The sequence below is a fragment of the Micrasema longulum genome, unplaced genomic scaffold (assembly GCF_059751315.1).
Source record: "Micrasema longulum isolate JH-2025_06_02 unplaced genomic scaffold, ASM5975131v1 h1tg000074l, whole genome shotgun sequence".
Classification (NCBI taxonomy): Eukaryota; Metazoa; Arthropoda; class Insecta; order Trichoptera; family Brachycentridae; genus Micrasema; species Micrasema longulum.
The window spans coordinates 90,287-103,915 of record NW_028277281.1 but is presented as its reverse complement, the minus strand read 5'-3'; positions in this window follow the sequence as shown (position 1 = coordinate 103,915).

Genomic DNA, 13,629 nt, shown 5'->3' with positions numbered 1-13,629 from the left:
TAGCAGTTCACAGTAGAATTCTAGTGCCAACTCTAATATATGAGAGCGAAGTATGGAATTGGAAAAATGATGATGAAAGTAGGTTAAATGCTGTCGAAATGCGATGTATGATAGGTGCACTAATGTCGAGATCCGTGAACTGTGTAAGTCTGAGACATGCATTATCGACAGAATCAAGAAAGGGGTGCTGCGTTGGTTTGGACAGGTAGAGCGAATGGACAGTGAAAGAACGGCTTAAAGGATCTACGATGCGAATGTTGATGGATGCAGAAAACGAGGAAGACCGAAAAAGACATGGCACGATCAAGTGCATCAAATACTTGAAGATGGACATGTCAAAAGTAGGAATAATCGGCGTGCGTGCATGAGAAGATGTATGAATGTAGCGGAAGCGAGGTCTGTATGCAAAAATAAGGTGATATGGCGTTCTATTCTCTTTGCCTATCCCAACGGAGAAACGGCATGATGGTTTGTTGTTATTGTTGTATTTATATTGAATGTTACAAAAGGATTTTACAGAAGGTTTTGAAAAATGTGTAGAAAAACGTATGTATTCAATCACACACAGAGCACACATAATAATATGTTTATATGTGCCCTTTTTCAAGATTAAAATTTTAAAAAACTAGTAAATAAATAAAAAAATAATAGAGTTATCAGTCTCGGTCGCGAAAAGGAATAAAATGGTCACTGGTTTTTCAATGTGTGGTTTAAAGTATCAATCGCCTTTATTTTTGTAATAAAGTTTAATATTATATTTAAGTTGACAACTTCTGAGGTGTGAACTAATTGTTTAAAGTTTACGTAGTGATTTGTTAGACTAAATGGCACGAAAGTATATGGAAAAACGCTATTCAAGATCTGATAGAACCACCATACCATCTACTGTCAGAATACCGGTTGCAAGTGAGTTCTATTCCAAGGCCACACCATTTGTGCAAAGGACTCAGCTTTTCGTCGCAAGGAAATCAATCCCATCAGATGAAGAACTAGAAGAGATACAAGATGAAGTAAAACAAGACGTAAATGTCAAGAAAGAAGAAGAGTTGGGTTCACCAGACTCTGTTCTAGAAGTTAGCAATGACTACAGACAAGCGACATCTGCTCAAAAACCACAAGAAAGTCCGAAAAAAAGGTTATTTAACTTCGTCGGAAGCAAAAGTGTATTGAACTTTATCAGAAGCTCAGAAAACAATTGTGTAAAACAAGAACAAAATGTTGAAATTAATACAAGTGGTAGATCTAAATTATTCCAGTTCAATTCTTCCCCAAAAAGGGTAGTGACCTCTGCGCAAAGATGCGCTCCTGGTACAAGTGATATTTTTATACCAGGGGAACACGAAAGTGAAGCGGGGTGTTCAAATAGTATTAGTGTTACCGGGAAATGTGGAGAGAAAAAAATCACCTCTTCGCGGGCGTGCGCTCCTGGGAGTAAAGAGCATCATGTACCCGGATTACAGGAGAGACAGGCGGTTCCAGGAATAAGTTACGCTCCAGGGTGGTCTCTCAAAGGGGAGCACCTACTTAAATGGCAGGAAAATGGAAAAACAACATTACAGGTAAGATAAATATTGTAATTGTTTTTATAAGAAGTAAAACAGGCCATTATGATGTCAGAAACATAATACCTTTTGATACAAATTCTCTGGGCCGGTATCCCGAACGCAATTATAGCGCGGTATAGCGTGTTATAAGCTGCAAACGTGCTACTTTGATTGTTTAACTCACGATGTCTTGATATATTATTATCTCTTTTTTTAAAGTAATGAGATGTCGTATTTTAAGAGAACGGGCCTAAATTGTTATATATTATTATTTTAATACATTTGAAAATAGATTATTTTACATTCTACATATAAATTATGTATTTACTTGTTTTTAAAATACCTGTATTTCTAAATATGTTTGGTCAACCTGTCTAAGAGAAGAGACCATTACAGGAGACTGCTGCAAAACATCGCATATATGTGTATTGTACTATTGAGCGTGTTGTCCAGATGTTTATGTAACTAACTAACTAACTAACCATCACGCCATTTCCCCAGAGGGGTAGGCAGAGAGGATAGAACGCCACACCACTCTGTCCTGGCACACTTCCTTTGCTTCCTTCACATTCATACATCTTCTCATGCACGCACGTCGATTATTCCGACTTTTCACATGACCACTTTCAAGAATTTGTTGTACTTGATCATGCCATGTCTTTCTCGGCCTTCCTCGACTTCTACAACCAGACACATTCGCATCGTAAATCTTTTTAGCCGTTCTTTCATCATTCATTCGCTCCACATGACCGAACCATCGCAAAAGACCTTTCTTAATTTTGTCGATAATGCTTAACTCAGCCTTGCATTCTGCTCTAATTTCGACATTAGGGCACCTATCATACATTGTTTTTCCGCACATTCGCCTGAGGGATCGCATTTCAACCGCATTCAGCCTACTTTCGTCCCTTTTTTTCCAACTCCATGCTTCGCTTCCATACATTAGGGTTGGTACCAGAACTCCATTATGAACTGCTAATTTAGCCTCTTGCGATAGACACTTATTTGCTACGACAGACTTTAAGGCACCATTAACTCTGTTACCGGCACTAACCCTCCTTTCAATATCCTTGTCCATATTTCCATCTCTAGTAAACATACTACCCAGATATACAAATTCTTCGACCTGTTTCAAACTATCTCCATTTACTACAATCTTACATTCAGTCATAGTTACATTTCTTTCAAAGACCATGACGTTCGACTTTTGCACATTCATTAGCAAATCACTCTCCTTGCACACTTCGTAAACCTTTGTAACCAAGGATGTTTGTGTAATAATTTTTATTTGTTGTGTTCTTCAATAATATGAATTCCTCTACTTTCTATTATGTTGTATCCCAAATCAACACAGGGCTCTTTGCCTCATAGAGTTATTGGTACGTTATTATTATTTTGAGTAATATGTATCTTTTTATGAATAAATATTTAAATAAATAAATTCTCCGTCTTTAAAACTTTTTGGTGTGCCAGAGCGTTCTGTACCTTCAACGTCAAAATTATTAATTTTAAAGCGTCGAAACCAATATCTGCGTGTTGTTTTTGACAGAACATGGTCGCCATAATCCACAAGAATTATCGGTTTTTAGCTGCAGATTTAAAAAATGAAAGTAATGCAGTAAAATTCCCGCCGAATCCTCTTTTTTTGCACGAAATTCGACACGTTTAACGTTGAGAAAATCAGTTTTTTTACACTTCAGCGGAATAACATATACTGTCATTCCAAGCTTAACGGTGGAGCTTCACGATAAAGATGGCTGTAATGCCCGATGCAAAAAGGGTAAGATAATTTTATCTGTCGAGAACCAGAGAGAACTTATTCAATCGCTATAACCATCGAACGTCAGTCAAAACCGATCCATATAAGCGTCGAATGCTGAGAATCCCGTGGACAGCTAGAAAGACAAATGTCTCCATACTGGAGGAACTCAACGTGAACGCTCGCCTATCGGCCATATGCTGCAAAGTATTCTGCAGCTCTTCAGACACATAGCTAGTCTTTACACAGAAAATTTGAAGAAAATAATAATCACTGGCAGTGTACCAGGACAAAGAAGCAGAGACGGAGCTGCAGCTCGATGGATCGACAACGTAAAAACAATGTCATGAACAGCCATATATGGAGCTGTGGAGAGAACGCAGAGCCACGAAGGATGGAGACGCATTGTCAATGATCATGACCTTTAGAACGGAACGATAGAGAAGAAGATAACAATAACCATAATAGCACTGTGTGCACAACAATAACTATAAGTTAATAAATAAAATCATCCATATATACAGCGCCATTTTCGTAACATAATACCTCAAGGGCGCTTTACAAAATTGTGTAAATAAATCAATTTAATTACAATATTTGAGTTTGTCCAAATGTTCGTAGACAAAAGACTGGATTTCACCCCCTCGGGAGTCATTAAGATTAACAAATTACAACAGGGATGGAGATACCTTAAATAAGGCAATATGGAAGTCTATGTATTTCGGGGCTTATGACGTGTGATTGGCTGAAGTGGCCACTTAAACCCGCCAATGACAGGTCATAAGCCCTGTAAATGCCTAGACTTCCATATTCCCTTATTTAAGGTATTCTCCATCCCGTTGTAATTTGTAAATCAATTTATTTTTAACCTTTGAATTTGTAATTAAAGTAAAACAATTAATTTTGTTATCACATGCTACAGATTTTTTCAGATGTTTTTATTTATTTATTAATTTTTGAGAACAAATGGGTTTTAAGATTTTTCCGAAATATCAATTCATTTTCACAGATTCGCACTTCTGCTGAGAGACCATTTCATGTCATAGGGCCTGCGACCGCAAATGCGCGTTCACTGAATTTAGTGCGCTGTTTGCGTGGAGGTATAATAACTTTTTCTCTCGATGTAGATTTAGCTGATAAGTAAGACAGCTGGTTCTTTTAGTTATTTAGTAAGTTCTTTTAGTTATTCCGGAGCAGAGTTGTGCAGTGACTTATACATAAGCCAACAGAGTTCGTATTCTACTCTCTGTGGTAAACGTGGCCAGTATAATTGTCGAAGTAGTGGAGTGATATGACTGAACTTAGAGATTCCAAAAATAAATCTTGCTGCGGCATTCAATACACACTGTAGGTGAGTCATTTTGTTCATTGGTAGACCTGCGTAGATACCATTTCAAAAATCTACTCTAGACACTACTGTCTCAGCTGGTAGAAGCATAAACTTATCGTTCTACTAATTTGAGGGTTAAGAGAAAGGTTAGAATAAGGAAGACTCCCAGTAGTTTAACGGTAGGTAAAGCGGTACTCCTAACATCGGGAAAGGCCGTATCCTGAATAAAATTATTTCGTCTGGCTGAAGCCATCCATAGTTGTTCCGTTTGAGATGGGTATAATGTTAGTCTATTTTCAGCTATCCAGTTTCCTATTTTCTCAGTGCATCTATGAATTCAATCAACAAGCACGCTTCTTTCGCCTAGTTTACAATAAACATAAATGTGTGTATCATCTGCATAGCAGTGAGACCACAATCCACATACTTAAATAATTATCTCTTAAACTTAAGCGTACAGGAGATAGAAAAATGGTCCGATTACTGACCCTTGAGGTACGCCAGTAGACACCTGAAGGTCGGATGAGCTATTACCCTAGAACCACATATGTGCCTTATCACGGGTACCATAAGTTTTTTCCAGACGTCCAAGCAAAATATTATGGTCTACAGTATCAAATGCAGCACTTACGTCCAAAAGAGCTATCAACACCAGATTACCGGAGTCTACCGTCGTTATAAAGTTAGGCAGTAACAATGCAGTGTCCTATGTACCACCGTGCGCGGATAAGGAAATAATGGTAGTTATTATTATTTAATATGCTTTGGTATTGAAAGATGCAAGAAAAGCGATTTGCTCATGAATGTTGATAAATCGAAAGTGATGGTTTTTGAAAGGGACGTATAGCTAAAAGCTAAAAAGCTAATAACTAAATGTGAGATCAGCGTGAACGGAGATATTCTGAATCAGGTAGAAGAATTTGTGTACCTGGGAAGTATGTTTACTAGGGACGGAAAGGCCGAGAAAGATATTGAAAGGAGGGTGAGTGCCGGGAACAGGGTGAACGTGCAATAAAATCTACTTTGGCAAACAAATGTTTATCGCAGGAGGCTAAACTAGCAGTTCACAACGGAGTTCTAGTTCCAACTCTAATGTATGCGAGCGAAGTGTGGAATTGGAAAAATAATGATGAAAGTAGGTTGAATGCTGTCGAAATGCGATCCCTCAGGCGAATGTGTGGTAAAACTATGTATGATAAGTGCACAGATGTCGAGATCCGTGAAGTGTGTAAGGCTGAGACATGTATTATTGACAGAATCAAGAAAGGGGTGCTGCGTTGGTTTGGACATGTAGAGCGAATAGCGAAAGAACGGCTAAAAGGATCTACGATGCAAATGTTGATGGATGCCGAAAACGAGGAAGACCGAGAAAGACATGACACGATCAAGTCCATCAAATACTCGAAGATGGACAAGTCAAAAGTAGGAATAATCGGCGTGCGTGCATGAGAAGATGTATGAATGTAGAGGAAGCGAGGTCTGTATGCCAAGATAGAGTGTTATGGCGTTCTATCCTCTCTGCCTACCCCTACGGGGAAACGGTGTGATGGTTTGTTGTTGTTGTTGTTGTTGAAAAATATGATATTTTAGGATCTAGTTAATATCTACATAAATTGTATTGTGTAAATGATTGCCTCGACACGGGTTGTGTCTAGGTGAGGTATTTGTATATAATTCTTTTTCTCTACATTTGTAGTCAAAACACCTTTTCAAAATGAAGAAAACTCTTTTTACCTTTTCACGTTGCCTAGGGGTGGAAACTAGGTACTAGAATGCGTGGAAAATTTGGGGGTTGCTAACTGCAAATAGTGTCTAAACACATTAGGGGCGGGTCCCACATTATAACGAGCCATAACCATTGCTATTTAACCTAAGTTATGTGTCCCTAAAGTGTCACATATGAAAACTAAAATGGAGCTTTAATTTTAATTACATTTAGGCAACTTACACCATATGATTATCTAAAATTATTTACTTTCTTAATTTAGTAGGTGGCCCGACGGATATCGTAATTCGATCATATTATACGAGTATTTTGCGGAAGACAAATTATCGACGATTTCGTGGGAACTCTCAGGTAAAAGCCCTGAAAAGAGGAGTCAAATAAAGATCATAACGAATTGTTTTTATTTATCATATAAATAAAACACGAGTGATACTTTAATCCACAAATTTGGAATATCCAGTGACCGGTTTCAGTGACATCTTCGAGACTGATATCTTTATTAAAGAGTTAAATGTATTTATACAAAACAGAGGTAAGGATAGATAATTCAAAGTTATATATGAGTAAATTAAATAAATTTATTTTTATCTTAAGGATCATTATCAATTTTTTTTTTTGGGTTGACTAATGAGTTGATACAATGCTATTTTAATGAGTTTAAGAATTATTTTTAATTAATGTTAGTAAATATTTGCATATAACCACTTACCGACTTTCTATGTCTACTGGTTTCGAGACGTATTAGTTCCTTTGTCAAACTTTTTAACTGTTAAAGAGATAAGAGAGAGATTTGTGGTCCCGTGGTAGTATTGTGGACTCACGGACCGAAGGTCCGAGGTTCGAATCCCACTCTACCATTACTCGATTTCCATTTTTCCAGCACAATTTTTTTACGACTTTTAGGAAAATGGTCTAAACATTTTAATATTTCTGTAAATAATAAGAACTCAAGTACTCTTTTTTCTTTTTTTAAAGTATTTTGCTTTTAATTTACCGTGATTCCATTTTTAATTTTCAATTCTGTATTTATTTATTAATATACAATAATATATAATGGTACGCGTTTAGTATTTTTTATTTTATTTCATTTTTGTTTTTGTTTTAAACGCCCTAGCGCGCTTTTACATTTTGAAAAATATACATTAGTGGAATATTTGAGTTTTTCCAAATGTTTGTAGACAAAAGACTGGATTTCACCCCCTCGGGAGTCGTTAAGATTAACAAATTACAACAGGGATAGAGAAGACCTTAAAAAAGGGAATATGGAAGTCTAGGCATTTACAGGGCTTATGACCTGTCATTGGCTGGTTTCATTCACCATTTCACCTTGTAATAAATATAACTGGTCCAAGAAGAAGTTTAAAAATTTAAAAATTGTTTTCAGGCGTTGCCTAGTATGTGAAATAATTCAGTCAAATGAATCTCTTCACAACAGTAAAGGTTTCAGCTCTTTAACTTCACTAAAATCAATAAATGGAAGAATTTTAAAAATATGGATGTTCAAACATAGGCAAAATGGTGAATGTTACACAGTGTGTTTACCCACTTTAGTGGCCAATTAAACCAGCCATTGACAGGTCATAAGCCCTGTAAATGCCTAGACTTCCATATTCCCTTCTTTAAGGTATTCTCCATCCCTGTTGTAATTTGTTAATACATTAGTAGGTTTATACTTTAAACTGCAAAGTGATTTAGGTACTATACAAAATAAACAAACACAAAAATACGAATGATAATGAAAAAGGAAACAATCGATATATGTTTAGTCCAAATCCGGTACCCTATGCACCATTAGGTGTGGATAATTATTATGATTATTATCATACTCTTATTTTATAATGGTAAAGGTACTATTCAAGTTTTTTTTTAATGATTCTGGTTTTCAACGTGTTAAAATATTGGGGTAAGATTTTTCTTTGCAAAGCTGGAACCTTTCATAGAAGGGAAAAGGTTTTTACATACATAATATAGAAAATATCTCAAAAGAAAAAATATCTTAGAATCTTTGCAAAAATACATGATAAAATCGCGTGCTTTTTAAATTTATGGTTGAGCTTTATTCTAAACGAACGCACTGAAGTAAAAATTAATCGATATATTCGTTAAAAAATATCAGAATTATTAATTTCAAAAAAGTTTGAAATTTCGTGTACTGTCTTAGGGACTGCAAAAGTTTCTACAGCAAAACATATTTTTGGCTTTTATATTAAGGGGTTATATACATACTCGTATATAGATAGCAGCTGAAATATTTTTACCAATGTTTTTTTATTTTTTTATTTTTTATTTATTAATAAAACATATAAGACATGAATATCATGATATCATATTCCCAGGAGTTGTACGAGAAAACTCATTTGGGACGGTACATAAAAAAAATAGTACATTTCTTGTAACAATACATAGTATACATTTAAACAATAAAAATTTAAACAAATTTTAACAATCTATGAACTTAATATTAAAAAAGGAAAGAAAACATTTAAACAATCTGTGAACTTAATATTAAAGAAGAAAATAAAAACATTCAAACAATCTGTGAACTTAATATTAAAAAAGAAAAGAAAAACATTTAAACATTCTGTGAAATTAATATTAAAAAAGAAAATAAAAACATTTAAACATTCTGTGAACTTAATATTAAAAAAATAACATATAATTTTAAATGTGTTTCAATAGCTTCCAAATCAAAAAAGGGGGGAATACGTTATAAAACAGCATTTTTAGGACCTTGTGATTGTCTTCAAAATATGAAATAAAAGTTTGATTGTAAAAAAATAATAATTCCAATTGTTTAAGAATCAGATACACATTGTATTTTGCAGCGTATTATTTATGTCTTTATTACTATATACAGGGTGTTCTTTAAACCCTGTCACATCCGAAACCACGATGATTAGTATGAGCAAGAAGACATATTTGCACATTAAGATAAATTTTTAGAACGAATAAAATATTTAAAAAAAACAAATGGTTGCTTACCTCTGCAGGGGAGAAACGAGGAGGGGGAAGGGGGGGAGTTTGATATACCGTCAACCGCGTGGCGGCGCCCCCTCGCTTCTCCCCTGCAGAAGTACGCAACCATTTGTTTTTTCTATTTTTTAATTTTAAAAAAATGTTTCGTTCTAATTTTTTTATTTATTTCCTAATATGTCTTCTTGCCCATACTGATCATCGTGGTTTCGGATGTGACAGGGTTTAAAGAACACCCTGTATAGTTGTAGAATCATTTTTTAATATAAAATTAGTGTGAATGTTGAAGGCAGATATAGATTTAAATACGGTATATGCACTTTAATATACTTTCTTATAAATAAATCAAAAATGTTAAAATCTCAAAATGTCAAAAACCGACTTTCTAACTAATTTCACATAATTTTTCTGTATATTCTGTGTTTATTATTTAGTACGTTAGCATGTATTTTATTTTTTGTAAATGCTTTTTGGACGTCAATGAACAAAATAAATAAATAAATAACTAAATAAATAACTAAATAAATAACTAAATAAATAACTAAATAAATAAATAAATAAATATGAGAGTTGCGTTATTATTTACCTCGCTTATGACATGCAAGGTTTATACATATTTCAACAAATGGATTTCTCTGCAATTACTTTATTTTTTTCTAAAACTGTTGGAAACAGGAAGGATATGCTAAAGTGGGCCAATCGGGAACTTCTCAGCATTTGCTCATGTGGAAAGAAAACCACTCAAAACTCTTCAGGAGACCACTAGAGGAGTGTTCGGCATTTTGTTCCCTACTTTGGTTTATTTTACCAGTAGCCTGCATTATATTGACCATGTAGTAGTTGGAGCAATGCGGGAGGCTCAGCAAAGGAGAGTTGAAGAGGTAAGGGGGTAGCCATAATAGGTCGTGATCTTCGGCCATGAGGACAGCGACTAAGAAGAAAGAGGTGTAAGTGCTGGCCAGCGATAGGGTCTCCTAGAAATGTCTGGTGATGTCCACGTGCTCCACTTAGGAGCGGATGTGAAAAATAATTTTTAAAAAAACAGTGCGATACTCATCGATGCGATGTGCCAGCCTGCCAACATATTTTTCCACACAATTTATAGTTTATTTTAAAGGCTTCAATCTACATGAGATTACCCAAAATAAACTAAAAAATAATGAGTTCTTTCATAACTATGCAACAAGAGGATCTAAAAATATAAGACTAGAAAAGAAATCAAAAGCAATGTCCCAGAACTGCCTTATGTACAAGGGAATAAAACTATTTGAAGAAATGCCAGAAAGCATAAAAAATGAAATTAATGTAAAAATATTGTAAATATAATGTAAAAAGTATATATGTGAAAAATATTAGGTAGTATATAGTTATAGTGTAAATAGTGAATTTAATTAATGAAAATGTACATATGAAACAGTTAATATTATAAATTAGGATACTAAGTGTATATTAGTGATAAATAATGTTAGAATAAGTATAGATGTAAATATTGTGTTGTAAATATATATTAGACTATGTTACATAGAACTAAATAAATAAATAAAAAAACATATATATTAGGAAAAATCAAGTTTATCTTTGTCGTGTTATTTTTCGCGTATCTTTTAAAGCTACGTCTTCTACTTGGGCCTTTACTGTCTCATCACGGTTGCTTTTTTCCACGGTGTGTCAAGTGGTTTATTAGCCTTTGTGCAGATTGTATGGTGTAAAGAAATAAAGAATTAGGCCGACATTTTGTTCGCAGAGAGGCCGCGTAATTCTGTTTCCCAAACCTTTCCACCCGAGGGCGTATTTGCACTCGGTACAAAGGAGAAAGGGCCACTTTGTTCGCACCCTTCACAGAATGGCAAACACAACGGCTTATCTCGGAACGGGGATGGAAATGAAATTTTCCCGAGTTGTTTTCTCGCAACTTTCTTATTTCATTCTGCGTGAAAATATTTAGAGAAAATGAGGGATGAGACAGCTTGTACAAATAATAAAAAAATGTATTTAGATGTAAAAACTTCTAAAAGTATGTTTTAGTAGATATTTCTTGATAAAACTCCATAGTTAATCATTTGGATAGTAAAATTATTAATAAATCTTCTTTGTTTAGTTTCGCATTTGTTTAATTTGACCAACGAGCGCTTTCGCCTTAAAAGGCATCTTCAGGACTGGTAAATTCTGTATAACATTTTGATCTTTTATAATATTTGTTACAATGTTTGGATTTAAAAAGGTCATACAAGTATTTTATTAAGGGGCAGACGCCAAAAATAAAATTTCAACTGGATTGCATAATAATTCATTTTTACCAAAGGTTTTTTACCGAAATTCCTTTTTTATTGCAAATTGGCGGGAATCTAACCCGCGACTACAGTTTCACAGTAAGCCGTCTAACCAACTGCGCCACAGCGCCTGTCATTATTCCTTTATGAGAAAGCTTCTATGTCCTGAGCAGTGCGAAACATCTCTTCCACAGTTCTAATCACAGTTTTCGGATGTTTTCTAGTCAGGAAAGATGTTTTTTTTCCGAGCTTTTCTACGTCCCTCAATCATCCCCTTTATAAACTAAAGTAATAAAAAAATTGATAAGCCTATAACACAAAGAATGTGTATAAACTATTAAAAACCATCTAATTTAATATTTAAGAAATTTAGCTTAAACACAGTAAATTTAAACAATAGCATCTATAACACAAGTTTTAAACACAAAAATATCTATATTTTAAAAAATTACGAAAAATATAAGTATGTTATGTATATAAGTAGAATAGAACATATTCAAAACAAATTTATAAAGTACCTTAAATACAAAACCGGTATTTCTCATGTATCTACTCTCACTGCCTCCACCTTCCATGGAATCATTTCTCTACAATACCGCAGAGTGTGTGCGGACCAACTACCGCTTTACAAAATTATGACAGGAATGGTTGACTGTACAGAGCTGCTTGGTTTAATAACAATACGTGTGCCAGTCAGGATTTGTAGACGGTACCACCTGTTTCATGTACCAATAAGTAAAACATCGTATGTTAAAAATGTTTTTTTTCGTAGGACTTTTTCAATGTACTCGTACAATACAAAATTTAAAAATATAGATTACACAAACATCACTCTGTCAGATTTAAAATTTACGATAAAAATGTATTATGTAACTTAGTAGACATTATAATAATAAATATGTACATCTCCCCTCCACTCCTTATCCTCTCTTCAAGCATTCTTGTCCTTATCCCGCCCAATTTACAGTAACTTAATGTTCTTAAAATAAATATAAAAAAAATCTTTGATTATTGAGTACATTAAAATAACATTTTTATATGTATAAATTGTATGTATTTATTTGATATGTAATATATTGTCTTTACTAACTTTGTATACTATGTGGAAATCTGTTATTAGTTCTGAGTTTATACACTATATCTGTTTGTTTACTAAAAATATGTATGTAGAACTGTTGATTTCCCAAATAAAATTAAATAAAATAAAATAAGCTCTAATATAAATATCTAAATATCACAATTTATGTTTACATTTTTTAAACAAAGGTCTATGAAATACTGTACAGTAAAAAAAAGTTTTTGCTAATTATTAGAAGCATAAAAAATACCTTAAAATTTATAATTTTCAATTCATTGGCCACGCCCCGAATACGTCACGATTCATAATTATTTGTTCCCACTCATTCAAATTTGTTTAGAAAGTTATCATGTATCTTGATGTCACAACTACCAAGGCCAAACATGTTGCGTTTTTCTAGCAACCTATTTATAAAAAAAAATGTTTACAGTTGTGTATGAAAACATTTCTCCACAATATCCATATTGATTTTGAAAATACAATGAATTATTCTTAATACTTTTCATATACTTTTATCGGTATTCGTAGTATGTGATATTTCCCTATTACTCTTTGATTTAAACGTGCATATCGCACCTTTATAACAATAGTGATACTAAACAATATCATATGTTTTTCGGAATGACCAAATAAATTGATGATTAATTGAAATCAATAGAGCGCACGATAAACTAATTGCTTTCCTAAAATTGAATGTTTGTTTTTTAGTAAAAACCCTTGTTTTAGATAGTTGAAGTGAAACTGTTTTCATGTAAAAGAATACTTACATGGATTTTTATCTTACCGAAAGTTTTGTTAGGAGGTTGCATGTAAGAGATAAAATATTTTTCTTACTTATTTATCTAAAGTTTCATTGTTAACTTAATAGGCGGTACAAAGAAAAAATACAATAATATTAATGCCTATAATACTGACTGAACCCAACTGTGATGTATGAATTTAATTTACG